Source organism: Prionailurus viverrinus, chromosome D3, assembly GCF_022837055.1.
Source record: "Prionailurus viverrinus isolate Anna chromosome D3, UM_Priviv_1.0, whole genome shotgun sequence".
Lineage (NCBI taxonomy): Eukaryota > Metazoa > Chordata > Mammalia > Carnivora > Felidae > Prionailurus > Prionailurus viverrinus.
In genome coordinates this window covers 85519800-85540980 of record NC_062572.1, presented here as the reverse complement: position 1 = coordinate 85540980, position 21181 = coordinate 85519800, and the positions used below count along the sequence as shown (strand labels likewise).

The following is a 21181-nucleotide window of genomic DNA, read 5'->3' as shown; positions in this document are numbered from 1 at the left end:
TTGATGGAAGGGGAAGGATTTAGAGTTAATTTTGTAATCTGCCCTAGTCTTCACCCTATTTATAATATTCCTATTGTTATCAAGTGCAAAATATGATCACTTCCATCCAAAGGATCCCCAAATTATCATCTAATTATGACATCAAAATCCCAGACCATACTTTGCATTACCCTTATCATCTCTCTTGGGTCCAAAGGGAAACAAAACTTTGGTGCACCTTCTCACGTGTGGTACTTCTTAATATAGAGACCTCTGAACTGAGGAAAGAATGATCTTTTTACATTTCTAAGTATCATGATGAGCCGAACTGTGGATAACCGCACTAAATCCCCATACTCTGAACGGGAAGAATGAGAGGCCCATAACAGTCACTTGTCCATAACAATCTGAAATCCCGCAGGGTGCCTGGGCGGTCCACCCCAGGAGTAGTGAGTGCTTCACCTTGTTCTCATCTGTGGGGAGAGGGTTCTAGTGGACTCTCTCTCTTGGCTCGACCATATGGGATCCTTCCTCTGCCTCCTGAGATGTCCCATTTTTTTTATTCCTGAAAAATTGTCAACGTTTATAGCTTAATAGATTTCTCCACAAACTTCCTGCCAGTAGAAGTTTGGCAACCCCGAGGGCATTATGGAACTTGAGCAATTTCAATTCCTTTTCAGTGAAAGGCACCACATTGCTCTTAAAACGTTTTGTGACACTATTATTTTTAAATTTATACTATATTTATTAGGGAAGAAGAGGAAAAAAACCTGCAGTTCTTTCTGAGATAGTCCTTTATTTTGTGTTCAGCTTTATGTAAGTCCTGTTATTCTAGCTGCACAGGTATATTAGGATTCATATTAAACCTTTTAAAGGCATTAATGCTGATATTTATAACCATGTCTTTGATATTAACTGTGGTGTTAGGTATCGTTTTATTTTCAAAATCTTAATACTGGCTTGGAGACTAGGGGTAAGAGCTTGTTTTCCATATCAATAATTTATGGCTCGTTTTTAACCTTTTAAAATTATCCTTGCGATTTTAACAATTTCTTCCGTGACTCGTTTTTCTCCTAAAGTTCTTTTTTTTTTTTTTTAATTTTTTTTTTCAACGTTTATTTATTTTTGGGACAGAGAGAGACAGGGCATGAACGGGGGAGGGACAGAGAGAGAGGGACACACAGGATCGGAAACAGGCTCCAGGCTCTGAGCCATCAGCCCAGAGCCTGACGTGGGGCTCGAACTCCCAGACCGCGAGATCGTGACCTGGCTGAAGTCGGACGCTTAACCGACTGCGCCACCCAGGCGCCCCTCTCCTAAAGTTCTTTATCATATGCATCTGGGAACATTCAACAGACACTTTCAATATTCTCTTTGGGGATCTCCTTGGAAGGATCCATGTTTATTCGGCCAAGTTGCTGCAGATTACAGGTTCTGCCAATTGTTCAACAACTATATAAATGAATTGTCATTTTTTTACCACCCTTCAGTAATAATTTCTGCATCATTTATCCAGATTTTTCCAACTGTGTGTTTGGCAAGTTTTCATTTTTGATTATCATCCGATTCCAAATCGCATGCCATATGTTTTAGGATTTGTAAAGGCAGTATTCGTTTCTAGAGAACAACTTTTGTACCAGGTAGTTTTTGTTACGATTGTTCACTTTTTGTAAGCCGTCCTCCACCTTAAAACTTATACGACAATGTTGTATCAATATTTATTTAGGTAAAGCAGTCTGTGGTCATTTTGGTTTGGTTAGCTTTGCTGCTGTCTGCTGGGCTTTCTCATCCCTCCAAGAGGAGGGAGTGAGTTCGTTGGAAGCTGCTGGTTCTGGTTGGTGTAACTGGGACCACTTGTTATCTGTTCTACATGATCTCGGGGTCTAGAAGCCTAATCTGGCCTTGTTAACATTTTTGTCTTACTATCCAGCAGAGTAGCAGCTGAGTAAGCTCGTGGCAAGCACTTTTCAAGCCTTAGTGCTCCTCACAGTTGGTAATGAATGTTCCACAGTTCATTGAAGGTCATTGCATAGAAGCCATTGCACGGCCAACGTAGATCCATGGGGTGGAGATACAGCCTACACATTTTGATGGGAGGGGAAGTGTTTGTGATCATGTTCAACTCTACCAACACATGTTTCTGCTTGCTCTCTTGTTCATCAGGAGGAGAAAAATTCTCTCAGGTAGTAGCTGGTCTACCAGGCTCAGTCTTAAGAGGGATTGTGTGTTTCTATCTGTCTTCCTGCACTTCTTTTCGCCCCACACAAAATAGCTTTCTCCGCGGAGTCCCTGTCCCCTTAGCATGGACTCCAGAATGGAAACATGTGGAGAATATATCTTAGCTGACATGTAGTGGGAATCATCCCAGCTAGTTGTGCGACTTGAAGAAGCAGATCACGTAGCCTTGCCTGCCCTCTGTCAATCTACCAAAACCAGACACACGTGTGTGAGAGAAAGTAAATAATTGTCAGGCTATACCATTGAGTTTGGAGTCTTCTAATGAATCAATAAATGACTATGCATGCACTATCACCCAAATTGACTGAAGACTTGGCTTGGGTTCTCTGGGTTTATTTCCTCAGAGGGACCAAGAATGTTCATAATGTTTACTTAATTATTTATCTGTGTGAACTAATACATTTTCTTTTTCATACCTCAGTGATAAGAACTGTATGTCATGTTAGGAACAAATGGAATCAATGTGTTTTCACTGCTATAACTCTTCATGATGAGTGAAGAAACTGTGGCCAAATTATTCTTTTTCTTTTTTGGATGAGCAGGATATCTCCAAAGAATTCAAGAAATATCAGCTTAATATTTGTACAATCGGATACCTGCTAATGAAAGCAAGATTACATCTAAATAGCAAATAGGACAGTTGGGGGGCCAATATTAAAAAGCTTTCAGTTTTTACTCAATTCGTTCATGATGACTGTTAAAAAGTTGCTTCAGTCTTTTCTTTGTTTGGGTTTTTTGAACAAGGATTTATAGCAAGTTTTGAAATCAGGACTTTTTCATAAAACAGAATTTTGCTGAAGTTAATTTTATGAATACTATGGACTGAACAGTGCTGACTTCAAAAATTGCCTTCAGTACAATTCACACACACACACACACACACACACACACACACACACACACACCATGCACTCACACACCAAGATATTTCTCACTAGGGTGATGTTTAACCCTCACGAATTAGTAAAGGCAGAAGCCCAAACCTGGGTTCTTATATTAGCTTTACAATTCACTGATTTAAGTCTACAGTGCATGATTTCTCAATTATAGTTTGCTATATCAAGACACACAAGGCTGACTACTTCCTTGATTCAGTTGTTATATTACTCAATGCTCTCCACCTTTATATGTACATTTTCTCAATGGTCATTAAAATCTAGGGAATAAATCATTCGAAATAATTATCTCCCTGTTTGCTCCTGCAAGGACTGGGACCATGGGAAGCCACTGGAGTGCAATTTTTTCTAGTTGAAATGAATTCTACCGACGAATTCTACAATATGTTTGTTATACAAACTATATTAGACAATATTTTGTGATGTGGCGAGAAAGAATTTATAAAGTTGATGGCCTTAGGAGCAGAAATGGTTCTTTGGGGGGGTTAAATATTGTTTGAAGAATTCTCCACTTTCTCAGAATCTGCCCCTTCGGCTGTAATTCCCTAAGAAGCTTAAGGGTTATCTGGCTACAGGAGCCAAATGGATGCTACCTTGTAAATATTTCACAGTGATATCATGGTTATGAGAACAGAGAAAAAAAAATCCTAGATCCTTGAAAACATGTTAGATCCTAGGTTCAATCATTTGCTTTGATAAGAAATCCAGAGATCGATAGGGCATTTGGGTGCATTTTATTTTCACTGGGTGTTTTATTTCAATTTCTCATTTTATTCTGAAAGTCTTACTCAAGTATTTGTTTGTGAAATGGTGGAATCAAACTTCAAAAAGGTAGGAGGGAAGGCTAGAAGGGCAAGTCTCTGAAGCTTTCCTGACTCGGCCCGTCCATGAAGCATCTTGTTATCCTTTGTGTTGTGTAACAGCGGGTACCAGTTGCCTTTGATTAAGTAATTGGGTTCAGGAAACTCTCAGGCATGAACATATAATTATTGTTTCTGCTTCTTTTTGTTCCTCTGACCCGCCAAAAGACATCTGGCTCAACTGTACTATTAGGAATGAAGAGAAGAAAATGGAACTAATAATTCAAATTGTAGTTTTTAAATTTCTCACAACTCCTCTTTTCAACAAAGAAGAAACACAGGAATCTCTTCTTGACAGCCCTGAAGGCACATAACTGGGCACCTAAAATAAAACGTGTAACAATTCAAAAGGACAATTTTAATTTTCAAAGTAACACAGTTACACACTTTCATCAGAAATAAAATGGCACCTTAGTTGTGATCAGCACTGAACAGAGAGAAATATCCAAAAAGGAAATGAAATACTGAGGAACACTCTTAGGGTGGTAGATGTTTTTCTTTATTTTACTTCAATTTGTGAAAGCTGCCATGTCAGCAGTCTCAAATTAAAAAAAAAAAATTAAAAAGGCGCATTGTTTTCAGGTTTCTTGAGTTGCATATTCTGTATTTATGCCCGTTTTGAAACACAAGTGAGGAGGCAGATTATATTTTCTGATGCTGTCAAACATTCCATTTTTATCATGAAAATTACACATTTTAATGTGATAACTAACAGTTAATATCAGCAGATGGAAAGTCATGTTTATCTTTCAGCTGGTTGCCATGATGAATTGCAATGTCAGATTTTGTACCTAGGAATTCAGATACTTAGTATCATTTCCACATTTTAAAAATGTGCATCAATATGTTTACATGAATGACTTTAATGTGGAAGGTCACACATGTAGCTTATTGCTTGCTACTGACATGAGTCGAATTATCTGTTTTGAAATTTTTCAAGCATTGCGATGCCTTCCCAACTTTATTCCACACCCTTTATGTAACATACCCATTTAAAAAATACTGTGTCCTTGGGCTTTTAGAGGCTGGTTTAGGATATTAGCATGCAAGCAATAAGATAATGAAGGAATGAGAAACAGTATTTTGATATCCTATCCTCTATAGTTCATATTTTTTTAAATTTTTTTTTCAACGTTTATTTATTTTGGGACAGAGAGAGACAGAGCATGAACGGGGGAGGCGCAGAGAGAGAGGGAGTCACAGAATCGGAAACAGGCTCCAGGCTCTGAGCCATCAGCCCAGAGCCCGACGCGGGGCTCAAACTCACGGACCGCGAGATCGTGACCTGGCTGAAGTCAAACGCTTAACCAACTGCGCCACCCAGGCGCCCCTATAGTTCATATTTTCAATCGGACCTCAAGTAGAATATAATGGTCATTTCTGGAATACTGTCGAAGTTTAAGGAGCAAATTGCAAATGATATAATTAAAAGATAACATTTTAGAGCAAGAATATCATTACTATAAATTGTTAGTGAAAACTTAGTTTTAAATATAATTTTGTAAAAAAAAAATACACACATACAAACACATAAGACTCTATTCCTACCTTTGAATGGAACTATTTATCATGGCGAGAAACTGTTAGAGAATTCAGGAGGCTTGCTTTCTGCCATTGAGGTAAGATGAATGATGAATCCAATGCAAGGCAGGGTTTCTTAATAATTTATTGGGTCATGAGTTATGGTTTTGTTCAATTGAAAATTATAAGATAGGTTTGCTTCAGGCAAAGAGCATAATGTATGCAAAAGGAAAATAGATTAAGCAAACATTCCATGAGTTTAATCATTTCAAACATTATACTGGCTAAAGGCCCTGATGCATTTGTCATTAATTCAGGGGACAATTTCACCTCCACATAACATGATCACAAGATGGGGGTTGTCACTAGAGCTCTTTTAATGGGATGCTCATAATGAATAGTCAGCGGAAGTCATTACTCACATTCAATGTTTTTCCTTGTAAACGAGGATAAGAAAGACTGCAGAAACCAAAGCTTCTGATTATTTTTTTCTCTTGTGGAACGTTAATATTTTTTCTGTTTCTCATCACTCATTTATCCATTGACTTTGACATTCATTCAACATACATTTATTGAGCACCAACTTTGCACCAGAGACCCTGTTCCAGGTTCATTATAAAAGCCATTTCTAAATAGTTCTTGCTGGCCAGCACTTTTGAGGTGAAAACAATTGCATGGGTTTTCTTAGACTAAGGAGTTCATAAAGTTGCCCAGATTTTACCAAAATAATGAAATCAATGGATAGGTAAAATTACCACCTCAACCTTTATTTAATCAATTCCCTTTCACGTTTATTGAGAAGTTAGCATATGCATGTTCTTATATACATAAAACAGTGCTCTATTCTACAGGTTGGTCTAAATAATATTTACTTAAAGGTTGCAAATCAGTGTTAAATCAACCCCAATTCAATTTGTATTTGATTTCAGGATCTTTGGTTTTGTCTTGGGAGGTTTTTCATGATGCTGCAAGTTGTTGTTCTTTACCTGGTAACTCCTCATAAAATGTATTGGTTATGGCAGAAAAAAACCCAAAACCCAACAATAATAAAATTATAGTAGTCACATTAGTTTTATGTTCCTCCCAGATAAATCTCCAACCGAGCTCTCGATATTGTGGGGTATAAGGATCTCAAAGGAGTAATAGCATGGCCATATATTTTGATCGTAATGTTTCTCTGGCAGTGAGTTGTCCAAGAAATGTGTCTCTTGAGGGCTTCAGTTCAACCTCCTACAGGCTTAGGAAGAAACACAAAAAACATTTTGGCTACCTATCTCTGGGCTTAAGGATGATGTAGTGAATGACTGTCCCATAGTGATCAGGTACAGGTACCTCTTGTCTGAATGGAATCTGAATTCATTTATTGCCCCAGTCAGACATATCTGTTCATTTCTACACAACACTGCAAAGGAAATCTATAAGACTTCTTATCTATTAAATACATATTTTTATAAAAAAAATCTAACTTGGGGCGCCTGGGTGGCGCAGTCGGTTAAGCGTCCGACTTCAGCCAGGTCACGATCTCGCGGTCCGTGAGTTCGAGCCCCGCGTCAGGCTCTGGGCTGATGGCTCGGAGCCTGTTTCCGATTCTGTGTCTCCCTCTCTCTCTGCCCCTCCCCTGTTCATGCTCTGTCTCTCTCTGTCCCAAAAATAAATAAACGTTGAAAAAAAAATTAAAAAAAAAATCTAACTTAATTATTTCAAATATTTTTAAAGATCATCTAATCCTTTTTCTTTTAAGTACTTATCACATATTTTGTCGAAGAAACTCTATGAGTTGCTGGTAGATCATAACTGAAAACAGTACTCAATAATTTCTACCCTAATAGAAAGACATTGTATTCTGACAAAATAAAAGGTAAACACATAAATGAAATAAATTATATTATATATTGAAATATGCTATTGGTAAGCAGAAAACAATGAAAAGGGATAGTGAGTCTTGAGTAGAACAGTTGCACTTTCAGATTATTTTTTTACAAATTATATGAAAATTTTAGGGAAAAGGTGATTTTTGAGCAAAAAGCTAAGAGGAGTAAGCACATAGGACTTGATCTTTGGGAAAGGTATTCTAAGCAGAGGGAACAAACACTGTGTCTGATTGTGAAATTAAAATTTCTGGCGGGGGTATAACCACCCTTCGAGAAAGAGAAGGGTCTTTTAAGAACCTGAAAATACTTTGGTTTTAGTCTGAATGCAACAGGATCTTAGCACAGAATTGACATCATCTAAAATCGATATTAACTTGATAAATCGGACTGATTTTTGAAATCAATTGAGGACCAAGGGTAGAAGAAGTTATTGGAAAAGGAGACTCTTCTTATAATTTATTAAATCGATGAAAGTGACTTGAATTAGGCTGATAGTAGTTGAGGTGATAAGAAGTATGAGATTTGGGATATATGTGTATTTTTTTTTCACAGTGAAAATGAGGCAAAGGTAAGACATTTCTTGTATATCCCCTGCCTCCATATTTGCACAGGCTCCTGCATTATCACCATCCGCCACTAGAGGGGTGCGTTTGTTGTTTGATGAACCTACACATCATTATGATCCAAAGACCGTAGCTTACATTACAGTTCACTCTTAGCGTCGCGCATTCTGTGGGTTTCAACAAATGTATCACGATGGTATCATACAGAGTATTGTCACTGCTTTAAAAATCCTCCGTGGTCTGCCTGTTCATCCCTCTCACCACGTAAAATGTGTGTCAACCAGTGATCTTTTTACTGTCTCCATACTTTTGCCTTTTCCAAAATGGCATATAGTTGGAATCCCACAGTAGCAATCTTTTCAATTAGCTGCTTTCACTGTAATATGTATTTAAGTCTTCTAAAGGGTATGTGCTTGCCCTTTCACAAAGAACGGAATGGATTACAGAGAATGACCGCAAATCTCAAAAAGATTTGGTGTAAAGAGGGAGGTGTAATTTATTTTGTTAGATGCTATCTTTATTTTATATTTAGAACTTAAGCACGGGGAGAGAGTATTCGATTAGAGATATTACTCATTTGGCACTTTTTCCTTTACAATGCCTGAGGCATTTATCTTGATCGCTATGTGGAAAGAGGTACTTCTCAAAAAACACGAATGTATAATTTTATTCAAAATTATGCATTTTCATTTCAGGTAACAAAAATTATTTATTTCTTTGTGGCTCAACAATCTTTTCCTAAACTAGTCATTATGACATTTCTTTCTTCTATGTATTGTTTTCAGCTCTATGACTTTTACATAAAGGAAAGAAAAGCTACAGAAGAAAGCTGTATATTTTAAGTTAGGCATATGAGTTGTTAGCTTGCATTTGATTCTGTGACTGAGTATTTTACTATTTTCTGAGAAAGGAGACAAAAATCGGGGAGGGGAATCAAATAAACATGTCAAGTTATTATGTACCGTTAAAAACTTCTTCAAAGGGTACTAAATGAAACGCCAAAGTTTTCAATTTTTAAACTATTTTTCAAGATCCAAATGAAAAGGCAAAAATATGACAATCTTATTACAATCTTGCTTTAAAACCCCCCCTTTATTTTTATAAATTGTGGAGAATATAAATTACCTGTATGAATTATATAAATCATGTGTGTCTAGATTATAACCAAGATGTTTTATTTGAAAATATTATATCGGTATTTCTTTTATCACATATGTATGCTAGAGTCATTGTTATGTTTAGCCAATAAATGCTGAATGCATGTAGTATTTTTGATCCTGGTACATATTACACAGGCTCATTAAAAATTCAAGCAAAATGTTAAGATGTTAGCTAATTTTCCAGGAAATAAGACTGTGGTATATTTGTAATAGTCAGACCTTATTTCCTATGAAATATTCATAGCATTGATTTCCATTGTTTCATAACACACTAGAGAGAAAGAGTTCAAAAATCCAAGCAAAAAAGAAAATATTTTTATTCCATTGCTCATAGAAGTTAAGTTCCCTAAGTTTTGAGGTACACATAGAGCTGCTGTGGATGGTCAGGAGAGCTGCAAACCACACAATCCACAGGGCACTATTTGTGTGTTACATTAACGGTGTAACACAATATCTCTAAGCTTAGGTCTAGTTTGAGACTCTTATTTTGTACTAGAGCTATGTAATGTTTTATCTGGGACTGTAATTTTTGATTTTGATTTTTCAGTATTTGATGTTGAAGAACATGATAATATGGCCTCCTTGGGGAGGAAAGTAAAATAAAAAATGTTAGGGAAACTTTTCAATTAACCACTAGTTCTTTTTTTTTTAATTTGTCTCAAATTTTTATTAATTTCCAGTTGGTTAATATACAGTGTCATATTAGTTTCAGGTGTAGAGTTTAGTGATTCAGCACTTACATACAACAGCCAATGTTCATCACAAGTTCCCACCTAATCCCCATCATCAATTTAATTCCCCCACCTCCTCTCTGGTAACCCTGCGTTTGTTTTCTGTCTCTGTAGTTCAGGGTCTGTTTCTTGGTATTCCTCTCCTTTTCCCCCATGTATTTATTTGTTTTGTTTCTTAAATTCCACATGTGAGTGAAATCATATAGTATTTGTCTTTCTCTGACTTATTTTTCTTAGTGTAATACTATCAAGCTCTATCCACCTCATTGCAAATGGCAAGATTACATTCTTTTTTATGGCTGAGTAATATTACATGTGTATATATACCTTTGTGTATATATACCGTGTGTGTGTGTATATCCTCACCAACACCCCTTGTTTTCTGTGTTGTTGATTTTAGCCATTCTGACAGGCATGAAGTGATATCTCATTGTGATTTTGATTTGCATTTCCCTGATGTCGAGTGATGTTGAGCATCTTTCATGTGTCTCTTCGCCATCTATGCATCTTTGGAAACATGTCTATTCATGTCTTCTGCCCATTTTTTAACTGGATTATTTGGTTTTAGGGTGTAAAGTTTGATAAGTTTTTTTAATATATTTTGGACACTAATCCTTTATCAGATATGTCACTTGCAAATATCTTCTCCCATTCCATAGGTTGCCTTTTAGTTTTGCTGATTGTTTCCTTCACTGTGCAGAAGCTTTTTATATTGATGAAATCCCAATAGTTTGTTTTTGCTTTTGTTTCACTTGCCTCAGGAGACATCTAGTTAAGAAATTACCATGTCCAATATCAAAGAGGTTACTGCCTATGTTCTCCTCTAGGATCTTAATGGTTTCCTGTTTCATATTTCGGGCTTTAATCCATTTTGAATTTATTTTTGTATGCAGTAAGAAAATGGTCCCGTTTCTTTCTTCTGCATGTTTCTGTCCAGTTTTCCCAACACCATTTGTTGAAGAGATGTCTTTTTTTTTCCATTGGTCCTGCTTTGTTGAAGATTAGTTGATCATATATTGTGGGTTCATTTCTGGGTCTTCTATTCTGTTCTATTGATCTACGTGTTTATTGTTGTGCTAATACCACACTGTCTTGATCACGACAGTTTGAGTAACATGGTGTCTGTAAATAGAGTTTGGCTTCTTCTTTACCAATTTGGATGGCTTTTATTTCTTTTGTTGTCTGATTGCTGAGGCTAGGACTTCCAGTACCATGTTAAATAGAAATGGTATGTAGAAAACCCAAAGGCTCCACACACACACACAAAATTGCTAGAACTGATACACAAATTCAGTAAAGTTGCAGGGTACAAGATTAATGTATAGAAACTTGTTGCATTTCTATACACCAATAATGAAGCAGCAACCACTAGCTCTAAGGGACAAAATACAGAGAGAGAATGAAGAACTTCACCAAGAAGGAAAAACAAAAAAAGGGGTGAAGTTATGAAGTTGTCCTTAGAAAGTTGAGTGTGGGGAAATAACCCGTCCTCCAGAAGTCTTTATTTTATTGTCCTCTTAATCTCTTACCAAACCAAAGTCACAGATGTGGGAGGTAGGTTTGAAATGCCGATTTCTTTAGAACTCATTATATATATCCGCAGAAAGGGCAGACATGTGCCAGTTTACTTGGTTTTATTTTATGGTCAGTATGTAGATCCAAGAAGCACATATGACTCACAATCAGCTAGTAGAGTAATTAATCATAAGCCAGAGGCCAATGTTACCTACCCAGAGTTTAGTTTCAGTGCATACTTTGTATAATTTTTTTTTTAATTTTTTAACGTTTATTTATTTTTGAGAGAGAGAGAGACAGAGCATGAGTGGAGGAGGGGCAGAGAGAGAGGGAGACACAGAACCTGAAGCAGGCTCCAGGTTCTGAGCTGTCAGCACAGAGCCCGATGCGGGGCTCGAACCCACGAACCGTGAGATCGTGACCTGAGCCGAAGTCGGATGCTTAACCAACAGAACCACCCAGGCGCCCCAACTTTGGATAAATTTAAGCATTTTATTGAAGTTTGGTGTCACTGACAAATTCTCTGCTGTGTAAAAGAATCCAGATGGTGTGAATTCTAGGTTACTTTTTTGTATTTTCATGACTGAGGCAAAGTGAAATTCATATATAGATTATAAAAACATGTCTTACGGTTTTGAAGCCATAATTCAGAGACTTAATAGCCTATTGCTATATATTACAATTATACACATAGCATTAATATAACATTAGCTAAAAGGCCTGCCATATAGCCATGACGTTAAGGGAAAAAGTTCATTTATATTTTAATTTTAGCTTGAAACAGATAACTCTGGAATGTTATTCAATGTATATTAACTAAGACTGATAATCAATGCTTTCATTTAAACTTAAATACTAATGCATGCAGCAGAATTAAATCCAATGACTTTGATTTTCTTTTCCTGGAGCTATTTGAAATTATTTGATCCATCTTTCTTAACACTCAAATCTGGTCCATTAAGACTGAAAAGGCAGAAAAATGCTGCATTAAAATTAAAAGCTCATATTCTGAAAAGCAGTTAGCTAAACTCTGAGACTTTAATGTCCAGATGTAATATTTTCATTTCATATGAAGGAGAATAAGTTATTATTGCATTTGACCTTTAGAAGTTATGTTTTATGTATAGTTAAAATAAGTAAGTTCCTGTAGGCTGATCAATAAACAAGACTGAGTTTTGAAGTCAGTTGCAATAACTGTGTGTACATTAAAAATGAAAAGAAAGGACAGTGTATGTATGAGATTTTAGAACATTCCAAATTTTTTACCTTATAGCTATTGAGCTGTATTCATAATTATTCTACCTTATTAAATTATACACAATTATCTACGCACATCAAACCATTTAGTCAATTGTCAATTTCAGCCCTGTTTTTAGCTCTCAGTTTTCTTGACTAGTAAAAACAAAACAAAACAAAACAAAAAAAAACGTTGCTTTAGGTACTAGCAAAGTACATTATTTATTAAAATAAAATTATTTGAGCCAGATATTTCTCTGACTCTTCTCAGGGTTTTGTGTCTCCTTTTTTAATGATCATCTTTACACACTTGAACATATCATGTCTACAGTCCTTCCTGAGGTGTCATTTTTAGTCTAGATTCTTAGGATATGATGATACTTGACTGCATTGTCTTATAATGAGCAACCAGAAATAGATTTCTACTCCGTATCGGTAGCCCTTGCCAACCAATCAGAATGAAAAGGCAGAGCCGTGTTAGAATTAGTGACCCTACACTTTGGGTGAGCCATTCCTACACACTTTTTATGAAATTATCATTATTCTTATTCTGTCCTCATGCATTCAGTGGGGTATCTCAATGTACAATGCAGAAAGTTCAGTGAGTTTAATTAATAATCAAAAGTGTCTCTTTTAATAGTATTAAAAAATATAAAAAGTTAATTCACTAACTTAATAAACAAATACACTCAACTATGCCATGGCATTTCATGCCATTCTGTCTGAAAAGTTTTCTTCCTAAGCAATTCTACATTTGTTATTACAGTTTGAAGAAAATATACTGGTAAAATAATGTTTCAACTGTAAACATAATATGTATTTTTAGAAATTCTATTGGTTTTGGCACTTCCCTGAAGATTCACAGAGATCTTTTAGAAATTCAATATAATGTAACTATGAGGTAAGGATTAAGAATAATGTGGTATTTTCAAAATGACACATATGAAGGTATCTTAGTAATTGATAGTTATTTTGAAAACAAAAGTACAAGGGAAAAGTCAATTTATCCCCCAAAATAAAACTATATCATCATCAGGATGATTTTCCACAAACTAAATGGAAAAAAAAAAAAATAATGGACTCTGGAGTTATATCACTAAAATTTGAGTCTTGGATTTGCAGTCTTGAGCATTGAACCACCATGATCTGTTTCTTCATGTTTAAAAATATGAAGTAACAGTTATTGTACCTATTTTATAGTGCTGTTGTGAGTTCTCAACAAGTCACAGTGGAAAAATGTTCTTAGAAAGCTATCTCCTGCATACTTATGACCTCTTGTTACTATTATCCAAACTCAGTAATATACACATTTTTCAGTTTCCAGGTCATTTTATTCAGAATCTTGTGTTTGTTTCCTGAATTAATCTAGACTATACAAAACAATGTAAAAATGGCTACCATTTTCTCTCCCTGATGCCCATCATGGGGACAATAACCTGGGCCATTTAACTCAGGGGGTTCCCCAGATTCGGTCCAGTAAATGAGGCCAAGTGACACTCTAGCCCCTTGAATCATTTTCAGGTGCATTTAGCTGTAGTGAGGAAAGCCTAATGGGGTGTGGAGGTTAACTAGGCTATGGAGATAATTTGGGGAAAAGAGATGGTACCTGGGGCAAGAGCCTACCCAAACAAAAGAGTGTCTAAGATGTTTATGATTCCTTCTTGTGCCTCAAAAAGTGACATTTACTCAAAGAAAAAAATGACAGAACGTCCATCCCTTGGTTCCCTTTCCTCTCCACTCCTACTCCTTTTCAGCACCCCATCCCCCCAGACTGAACCCTGGGTATGACTATGTAGCAGGACACTCTCTCAGGTGAGGTCAGCAACACTGAGGGACATCTCCTCGATGGAGGTGTTGTAGAATTTCTCAAAGAGCCCTTTGTCTTCTTCTGTGACCATGTCAACACCCACATCCTTAGGGCCAAATCATCTACCATCACCTATTCTCTGGATATAGTTTTCCCTGTTGGTGGGAATGTCATAGATGGTGACTAAAGAAACCTGCTCTACATCAATGCCTCTGGCCAGCAGGTCAGTGGTAATCAATACTCTGCTAGAAACAGTGCAGAACTCCCTCATGATAACATCTCATTATCCTTTTGGCCCCTATCTCTGTGCATTGCAGTCACGGTCAAGTCTGTGGCTTGCATCTTTTCAGTGAACCAATCAACCTTCATTCAGGTGTTGAAGAATATGACTGCCTGTGTGAGGTCAGCATTTCATACAAGTCACATAGTGTGTCCAGAGTCCAATCTTCCCATTCCACACCGATGGAGAACTGGCAGATACTCTCCAGGGTCAACTCTTGCTTCTTGACCAGAATCCAAATGGGGATTGAATTTCTTGATCACCTCAAGCATGTCAGAAAGCGTTGCAGCTGACGGAAAAACCACCTGGGTGCTGCTGTCAAGCTTTTGGAATATGTCATAGACCTGGTCTTTGATTCCGTGGCTTAGCATTTCATCAGTTTTCCTCCAGTACAAACATCTTGAGGTATTTGGGAGACAGGTATCTCCGGTTAAGCGTATCAAACACAAGACATGGGGTACCCACGACAATATGGGAAGCTTTCATCTTCTGTATGTCAGCTTCTGTATGTCAGCTGGTATCTTGGTCCTCCAAGTATGGCAGAAGGCACCAATAGAATTTCCTAGTGCCATGGATACCTTCTGTATCAGCTGAGCCAACTCTAGTAGGTGTGGGGCCAAGGCCTCTGTAGCCTTTAGATATTATTTTCTCCTTACCACATCAACTTCATGATGCATGGACCTCTAGTTTTTCATTTAATTGAACAATCACGCTCAACTGCCTCATGCTAGGAACACCTTAACCCTGGATCAATCCATCCAGTTAGCTTTCCCATAGCAACTGCAAGACTGATGAAACCTATTAGACAAATAAATAAATACATACATACATACATACATACTACTTCTCAGATTTGGTCCCTTTCTCAGTTTCTTAACTCAAATTTAACTGAGTCCTCATTCGTGCCTGGAAATAATAAATTCTTTCCTTAATAATTGCCATTTTCCAATTCTCTCCTTTTTATTCATTTCTTTTTTGTTACCAATGGCCCTGCTACTCATCCATAATCTTAACCAGGTGAGCCTCATCTCTCCTTCACCAACCAAAAATAGAAAAAATCAGAAAGATCCAATTCAATGTGTTGCAGAATCGATATAAAAAAAAGTGGCTGTTTTCCCAGTCCCAGATTGGGCTTGAGTGGTCTCATCGTAACCACTGATACAAAGAATGGCTCGCTCCTGGATGGCAAAAGGTTTCTCAAAACCATAGGCAGAGATGCCATGGAGAAGGGACTCAGAGAAGCTCATGTCATCAAAACTGTTGATGATCTCATTCCAGTTACTGTCACTGATGCCTTCAAGCTCCATCCCTTCCAGGCCACTGTCTCTGGATCGGGAATCCTGACTCAAAGACGTGATCCTTAGAAACTTCAAACTCAGTAATATATTTGGATAGAATTTCGCATTTAAGCTATTCCAGAGGCAATTTTCATTGGTCTGGTCAGAAGTTAATATGGAAATAATGTACCGGTCACTTATTGATTTTGTATACAATTCACATACTCTTGCTCCTCTGTAATACATATATAAAAAGTTATTTCAAGTACATTTTATTTTTTAAGATCTCCTGACAAGTGTTTTGCAAAATATACCATAGATTGGGAAGAAACTTTTTATGAGCCTACAAATCTCTTCCATGTTGACAACATCCTTGTTTCCTGTCAAATATTTCTAAAGAGGCCCAGACTTATTTTCTTCTCACACATACAACTGTGCTATAATTGTCATATATATATATGATATTTAATTATACATATAGTCACTGATTGCAAATGAATACCAAAACTGTCAAATAATCTTACTCTTTTTATGGAACTTTTAGTCTTCTCTCAGAAAATACTTTTATTTTCTTTATTCCTAAACTTCTCATGCTGCATACAGATTTTCACCTGATTACCTTTCCTTATGCTTCCCTTAGAAAATCAAGACAATTAGGAGGGACCTAATTCATCCTTTCACATCAATTATATGCATCTGCAAACACTTGGGCACAGACATTCTGCCTTTTCTGTAGTTACAATTAAAGGTCTTGTTCTGTGTTTTGTTTGTTTGTTTTAATGTCTTCCTTCCTCTGGTAGGAATATGGATCGCATACTCTCTCAACTTTTCAAAGACATGTCTCCAGAAATTATATTCTAACTCTTTGTATTATTAATTTGGCACTCACTTCTAATTCTTCAAGGAAATGAAATATTATTCAAAACATTCCCTGCTTCTATCACCCCTCTTTACAAATTCTCATTCTACAAGAGGATTATGTTCTTCTAATGCATGCACTCATAGATCAGGATTTGTCATGTGACTTCCTTTGACTAATGGTATCACAGTGAGACTGACACATACTAACTTAACAAGAACATTAGAAGTATTACATGGTTTTCCTATTCTTGCTTTCCTCTAATATGAGGAAAGTTGTCACAGACTATGAGTCTGGAGTTCACTCTTGTCTTACAAGAGAGCAGACACAGAATTGAACACGAGAGAGGCTAATGTCAGGGAAGAGAGGAGAGCCCCAAACAGGGGTTTTGTCTCCGTATTAATTGAGCTCACAAGATATCACTCACATGGGGAACATGAAGAAAACAAGATCTTACACACGTGAACATGGAGAAAACAATCATTAACTTGTGTGTATAAGATGCAAAGGGTCTGGGAGGGCAAGTGGTGTTTGTGATCAAGGTACATTGGCTCCAGATGGAAAGTAATTTCCTGCAGGTGATATTACAAGTTACTCGTGGTTCATTATAATATCTCACTTGCTAACCTCAGGCACTTTGACCCCATGGTAGCACTTTTTGTCCGCAAGCTTTTATCTAACTCATTTATGTAAGGAGAACCTATTTCCCCACAGGGAGTGATGATCCAGGGAGGGGATGTTATTTCATGTTCTCAAATGTTTATTTACTTATTTTTGAGAGAGAGAGAAGAGGGGCAGAGAGAGAGAGGGAGGGAGAGAAACCCAAGTAGGCTTGGTGTTGTCAGAGCATAGACCAATGTTGGGCTCAAACTCATGAACCGTGAGATCATGACCGGAGCCAAAATCAGTAGTTGGATGCTTAACCTGCTGAGCCATCCAGACGTCCCCTGGAGAGGATGCTATTTCAGCCAGAGCTACACATGACCCGAACTAAACAAGAACCAAATTACACAAGCTGGCACTAATGACAAAATTTTTAAAAATATACGGTTTTAAGCTCCTGACACATTTCAGTCCTGGACAGTTTTGGATCTGGAGTCTGTCTGTAACTTCTGTTGTAAAATATAGTCACCACTTTCCTAAGGGATAGACACTCAAAAGTCAGATCAGCTGAACATATTCAGAAGTGATATCTTGACTTCACTTCAAAAATGGCTTTTCAGATTGAAAACTAGTAATCAATCTGCTAGTTTTTTTTGTGATACTAATCAGACTCTCTCCTTCTTGATCTTCTACCACTGAAATCACACGAGACAGATGCACATATGCTTGTACTGTCTGTGATGTCTTTAGAGCTCAGTATTGAAAGATAACAATTCTACATTGTTGCTTAGAAATTTACCCTAAACATGGATAAAGGAATACAGCCTTCCAACTCTGATACATTCAGGAAATCTTTTGTTAAAAACACGAGTCCTTCCTTCCTCCCTTCCTCCCTCCCTCCCTTCTTTCCATCTTTCCATCTTTCCTTACATAAGTAAAGACAAGGGAGTGTAAAGCATCCTGAGATGCTCTGGGAGTCACAGGCATTTCCAACATTTCAAAGTGGCTAGTTTCCTGTGTGTGTAAGAAGTACTGAGTAGGGATTTTTTCACGAAACCTCGCGGCATAGATTTCTTTGCTTTGTAAGTGGCGAAAAGTGTACACGAAGCATGCCATTATAGTTGTGCGTATCTATGAGGAGTATATTAATTACACCATGAATCCATATAAAACATGTCACTGCCTTCAGGAGCAGCTTTCATGGCTACCTCTCAATGCCTAGAAGACACGTGTCTTAATGGTGTTCATACCGTAAACTTAAGTCTGCAGCATGAGAGCAATAATTTTAATTGCACCTAAAATGGATTTAAACTATTGTACGAGGATAGCAGAGACACAGGACATTTGTGAGGTTTCGGGAATAGAAGTGTAGCATAGGGATAAAGTAACTGCCAAGCAGCGTCAGGATGTGCTAGGATGGCCCCTTAACACCAAGTCAGACAAGAACTCCGTCCACCCTTGAGTAACTTTTTAATTAACTATTAGGCATATTAATTAGGGTGAAGAATAAAATAGACTGAAGCCGTTATTGTGAAAATAAACCAAAATGAGCTTTTAAAGTTATGCAAAATATTAAGATAGAATACATTTTGCCCAGAGAAAGATTTATTTGTTTTTGACAATGTAAATAGAAGGGTATAATTGGAAATTAAGTTTATTATCATTTTTATGTCAGCATTTTTTTTCTGAACTTCGCACTGGGAACATTGATGAATAAGGCATTACAAATGGGTGTTCTTCATTTCAGAAATACATCACGTGTTAATGCATTATAGAAAGCTATTCCATAAAGTAATATGAACATCTGGTTTTGAGAAATTTTTTCAGCTAATATCAATCTTATTCTGTGTGAGCTGTTTTTTCTTGTTTTTGTCCTAATTTCCTTTTAAAGAAATATTGTCAAAACCCTTCAACATGTGAAAAGCTATTTTTATAAGAAGAAAAGTTGACTTCATGCAGGTGTGTCCAGTCCAACAGCCTTTTTGTGTTTTTGTTGGTTTTTTCCTACAAAATTCAGCATTCGCCTCTAATTTTAATTTTTTGTACCCACTCATGCAGGATTTCAGTGGTGAATCAGTTCCATGTGGCTTCTGTCCTCGTACATGTTACCTCACTCATATCTTATTTACACTTCACAGGACCCACTGGAACTAAGTTTAATTATTCCTTCACCTATTTTTTAGATGAGGAAACAGCATCTATGATCACAATGGTATAAACCTGTCACATTTAAATAGCTGACAGTCTTTCTCTCCTAAATCCCTTTACACTCTCATCAATACCAGGGATTTCCAGGGCAGTCATTTTATGATTTTATTCATTTTTATTTTTTAAAATTCTTTAAGTTTTTCATTTTGCTTCCAGTATAGTTAGCATTCAGTGTTATTTTAGTTTGACACGTACGGCACAGTGATTCAACAGATCCATACATTACTCAGCGCTCATCACGGTAAGTGTAGTCTTTAATCTCCATTGCCGATTATGCCCATCTCCCCACCTACCTCATTTTAAACTTACCCTTCTTCTTTATTATCTGTAACCGTTTAGTGTTTAAGTGCATATCAGTGAGTTCTTATAAACAAGTTCTTTAAAAAAATTAATGCATTCTTATTCCCATGGTAATCAACGTGGTCCGCACTTTCAGGATTGGATGGTTATCATAAAAACAACCTCCTCCTTAAACTCCTTAAACTATTTTTTAGTTCAGGCACTCAATCCAAGGATTGAAATCAGCTTTTTAGACCCTGAGCTGCTTGGCAATAATAGGTAAGAAGAAAATCGTGGCTTCTTCCTACCCCCCCCCACCTTTTTTTTTTTTTAATGTTTACTTTTATTTTTGAGACAGAGAGACAGAGCACGAGTGTGGGAGGGCTCTGAAACACGCTCCTGGCTCTGAGCTGTCAGCACAGAGCCCAACGCGAGGCTCTGACTCATGAACCATGAGATCATGACCCAAGCTGAAGTCAGAGGCTTAACTGACCGAAACACCCAGGCACCCCTTCCTTTTTTCTCTTTTATGGTTAAATCTTAAAAGGGTTTCCTCTCCCTGTGTTGTATGTAATTTGTATATGAGTTACATATTTCCTTATCTTCTGAACTTATTCCTGTTGGGAGTAACATCTTCTTAATTGATCTTTTACAATATATTGCTCTTTATTTCATTTCTTGGTTAAAATCTGAATGTATGTCTATTTCTGACCACGTGGTTGAATTTTTTTTTTTTTTAATGTTTACTTAGTTTTGAGAGAGAGACAGGCAGAACATGAGCAGGGGGAAGGGTAGAAAGAGAAGGTGACACAGACTCTGAAGCAGGCTCCAGGCTCGGAGCTATCAGTGCCAAGCCCGATGTGGGGCTTAAACTCACAAACCGTGAGATCATGAGCTGAGCCGAAGTCAGATGCTTAACCGACTGGGCCACCCAGGCGTCCCTCTGGCCACATACTTTAAAATGACCCATTCTTTCATAGTTCACTCAGGGGTTGTTACAACGGATGTTTCTGAGCCTCAGACAGACCTCCTCTAGTGTCTTGAGTCCTTATTCTCTCCCTATCACATCAACTGCATACTGGGTGAATTTCTATTTTTTATTTAATTGGGCAATCACACTCAACTGCCTCATTCCAGGAACACCTTAACCCTGGCTCAATCCATCCAGTTAGCTTTCCCACAGCAACTCCAGGACTGATGACGCCTACTGGACAAAAACAAAAACAAAAACAAAAAAAAAGAAACAAAAATAGTACTTCTCAGATTTGGTCCCTTTATCACTTTCTTACCTCAAATTT

The 21181-nt window shown here is 37.1% G+C and overlaps 1 pseudogene; it reads right to left on the bottom strand.

The window, feature by feature from the left end:
* Window positions 1-14378: 14378 nt before the first annotated feature.
* Window positions 14379-16180, bottom strand: LOC125148690 (eukaryotic initiation factor 4A-I-like; annotated as a pseudogene).
* Window positions 16181-21181: the final 5001 nt, after the last annotated feature.